This window comes from Mandrillus leucophaeus, unplaced genomic scaffold (assembly GCF_000951045.1).
Source record: "Mandrillus leucophaeus isolate KB7577 unplaced genomic scaffold, Mleu.le_1.0 Scaffold1421, whole genome shotgun sequence".
Classification (NCBI taxonomy): Eukaryota; Metazoa; Chordata; class Mammalia; order Primates; family Cercopithecidae; genus Mandrillus; species Mandrillus leucophaeus.
Genome location: NW_012101390.1, coordinates 151,571 through 156,042, shown reverse-complemented (window position 1 = coordinate 156,042; position 4,472 = coordinate 151,571).

Below are 4,472 nucleotides of genomic sequence, written 5' to 3'. Positions count from 1 at the left end.
TATATTAGTCCATTCTAATACTGCTATGAAGAAATACCCAAGACTAGGGAATTTATAAAGGAAAGAGATTTAATTGACTCATAGTTCATCATGGCTGGGGAGGCCTTCAGGAAACTTACAATCATGGCAGAAGGCACCTCTTCACAGGGTGGCAGGATAGAAAATGAGTGCCAGTAGGGTATATGCCAGACCTTATAAAACCATCAGATTTCATGAGAACTCACTCACTATCACAAGAACAGCATGGGGGAAACTGTCTTCATGACTCAATGACTCAATTACCTAATACCAGATCACTCTCACAACACGTGGGGATTATGGGGGTTACAATTCAAGATGAGATTTGGGTGGGGACACAGCCAAACCATATCACTCTGGATACAGATTTGTCTTCCCACCATACAATGTTTCCACCATCCTTGGACTTACAGAATGTCTTATTCACCAACATAATATTCCACATAGCTTTGCTTCTAACCAAGGAACTCACTTCATAGTCAAAGAAGTGTGGTAATAGATCCATGCTCATGGAATTTATTCATCTTACTATGTTCCCACAGTCCAGAAGCAGCTGGCTTGATAGAACAGTGGAATGGTCTTTTGAAGACTCAGGTACAGTGTCATCTAGGGGGGATATACTCTGAAGGCCTGGGTCAAAGTTCTCCAGAAGGCTGCATATGCTCTGAATCAGTATCCAATAAACTATGCTATTTCTCCTATAGCCAGGATTTACTGGTCCAGGAATCAAGGGGTGGGAATGGAGGTAGCACCACTCACCATTACCCTTAGTGACCCATAGCAAAACTTTTGCTTCCTGTTCCTGTAACTTTATACTTTGCTGGCCTAGAAGTCTTATCTCCAGAGAAAGGAATGCTTCCCAATAGAAGACACAACAATGATTCCATTATACTAGAAGATAATATTGCCAACCGGCCACTTTGGGTTCTTCATGTCTCTGAGTCAACAGGTCAAAAAGTAAGTAAGTTACAGTGTTGACTGGGATAATTGATCCAGATGGTCAAGATGAAATCAAATTAGTACTTCACAATGGAGGTAAGGAAGAGTATGTTTGCAATACAAAAGATCCCTTAGGCCATCTCTCAGTATTACACTCCCCTGTGATTAAGGTCAAAGGGCAACTACAACAACCAAATCCAGACAGGACAACAACCCACATTCTTTAAGAGTGAAGATTTTGGTCACCACACCAGGTAAAAACTGTAACTAGCTGAGGGGCTTGCTGAAGACAAAGAGAATAAAGAATGAGTAGTAGAAGAAGGTAGTAATAAGTACCAGCTAGACCACAGGACCAACTACAGAATCAATGACTATAATTGTTATGAGTATTTCCTCCTTATTTTGTTATGAATATGATTGTGTGTATAGATACATATAGTAATCAAATATTTTTATTTCCTTTCTTATCTCCTCATGTGACATCAGATGTACTGACTTTAGATAGATATTTAACTATTGTTAATTTTACAGCATACTTTTTAAGTTAGGGGATATGAGAAGAAGAGAAAACATCACTCAAGGACTTTACATGCTTTTCTGGGGAAGGGATTAGTGTGTTTTTGTTGTATGCAAAAGAGCTGCATTATGTTATGTGAATGTATGACTCTGTTATTGTCTTTATTTGGATATTAAATATGGTTTAAGAAGATGCATATGGGTGCCAAGTTGACAAAGGTTGGACTTGTGATGGTTAATTCTAGATGTCAAATTGAGTGGGTTAAGGGATGCCCAGAGAGCTGGTAAAACATTATTTCTATGACTATGAAAGTGTTTCTGGAAGAGATTAGCATTTGAATCAGCAGACTGAGTAAAGAAGATCCACTTTCACATCCACCATGTGAACAGGCATCATCCAATCCATTGAGGGTTGGGATAAAACAAAAAGGTGGAAGAAGGGCAAATTTGCCCTCTCCCTGGAACTAGGAGATTGGTCTTCTCCTGTTCTTGAACATTGGAGTTCCTGGGTCTTGAGCCTTTAGTCTCAGAGACCTACACCAGTGACACCCCACTCTCACCCCAGTTTTCAGATCTTTTGCCTCAGGCTGAATTATGTCACTGGCTTTTCTGGTTCTCCAGCTTGTAGAAAGTATATCGTGGGACTTCTCATTCTTCATAATTGTATGAGTTAATTTCCATAATAAATGCTCTTTTATCTAGGTAGATAGATAGATGATAGATAGATAGATCGATCCTATTGGTTCTGTTTCTGTGAAGAACCCTGACTCATACAGGTGGTAACTAAACCTGGCATCTGTCCAAGTTTCATTCATTCATTCATTCACCCAAACCTACTTTCTTAGCTTTCTCAACACTTATTTGGGATCTACTGTAGCCCAAACTTTGTGCTAGTTAATGATCATCATATCCCATATGTACCCAATATTTAAGTTTTCAAAATCATGTTTACACCCAAATCTCTTGTCTTCCTTACCTTTAAAGTAATTAAAAAGTCTCATGTGCCTTTGCCACGACACAGAAGGCCTCATTTTTCTTCTCGGAGAATAAATGTAGACAAGTAATGTAGGAAGATAACTTCTTGACCATTTTAAAGAACTATCTTTACCTTTATTTTACTTCCCATTAGGAATATTCCAAGGAAATATTTTTATTTAAATAAGACAAATAGATAACAGATAATAATTTCTAAATTTTCACAAGTCCCATGATATACTTTCTACAACCTGGAATTCTGACAGGTTTCCTGCTGACTACAAATGTGCTCTCTGTTTACTGTCTCAGCACCAGCCTACATATCTGACCTGTTATCAACATAGTATGTAGCTACATATCATACTGTCTTGGAGTTGTAGCCAATTATATTAACCTTTTGCTTTTTATCACCACCAACCTGCATATCACATGAAGAAAGGTAAACATCACAGTACCAAATGGAAGGAAAACTCACAATGCCATGGCTGATAATTTAGTAATAGATAGTTACCTATTGTAAAATGTAAAACCCTAAGTAGAAACCCATGATATGAACCCACAGAAAGGAATAATGAGGCACTATGTACACGTTTGATTGTATCAGCCACAAGATCAGAGGCCTGACTGTAGAAATAATTACAGAGACTACAGAGAAACGACTCTGTAATCTATTAATATATTTGTATTTTATTTCATTTCTGGGGTTTCTTACTGTTTAAATGAAGATATTTTGTTCAGTTTCAACCTGTTTCCACCAAAATAAAAGTCAAGTAATTTGTGCCAAGAAAAAATAATTGATGAAAAGATGTACAGTGAAGTTTGAAACCCACTGCCATAGAATAGTGCGTCCCAAACATTAATGTATGTGCAAATCACACGGGGGATCCTCATAAAAAAGTAAGTGCTGATACACTATGCCTAGAATGGCACTTTGATTCTTCATTTTTAACAAGTACTCTTGTGATTCTGAAACTTCCATTTCTCAGATCACACTTTGGGTGGACAGGCTTTAGAGAAATTCTCCAAGCTATGTCCATGGTGACACATACAAGGATGCTCATTGGAGCCCTGTTTTATTGGGAGGGAAGAAGAAGAAAGAGAACATGCCTTTATTATCCCTTAGTAAAATAATAGATAAATAATTTCTAAATTTTCACAAAGTGGAGCACTGTTTAACAGCTAAAATAGATTAACTAGAGCTACCATATATCAACATGAATAATTAATTTAAAACAATGATGATTGATGAAAGCGAGTTTTAGAATACAATTTGATATATTTCAGATACAGTTTTCAAAAACCTCAATACAATATTATGTATAGTTTATGAATATATATGTGTACAGTTAAATTTTTAAACATTCATGGAAATTATTCACATAAATTTTAGGAGAATACTCATCTTGGGGGATTGAGAGGAAAGAGATAAGGATGTGGAGTTCCATCTTATTTGTCAAGCAAAAGATAGGTCATAAAGAACCTAGATCTGAAGTATATTTACAAATTAACTTCTGCTGTATATTCTTTTGTACTTTTCTTCGGTACATTTGAAGTATTCTGTCATTAATTTTTTTAAACATCGAGGGCTTTGATGCCTTTAATTATTATGTCAGGTGCTGCTGTGAGTAAAGGCTCTGGTCTCGGTAACAGGAACCTCCTTGTGAAATGAATCACTGTGTTCTCTCTTGTAGCTAGCCATTCTCAGCTCCATTAAATCAGCAAATAAAAGACTATCTCCAATAGTCTCATGATATTCCTGTCCTTAGTCACAAACTTCTTGTCCTAACCCTTTTTATATTCTGTCTGGCCTCCAGGTCCCTCCATACCTTAAAGTAGGAGTCTCAAGTGGAGACCCCAAAAAGTTTGCTCTGCATCCAACAGTGTGACCTGAACCTCCTGGGATCAGTTTTGTTTTATGCCTCTTCTTTACAAGAAAAAAACAAACAACCCCATCAAAAACTGGGCAAAGGATATGAACAGACATTTCTCAAAAGAAGACATTCATACAGCCAACAGACACATGA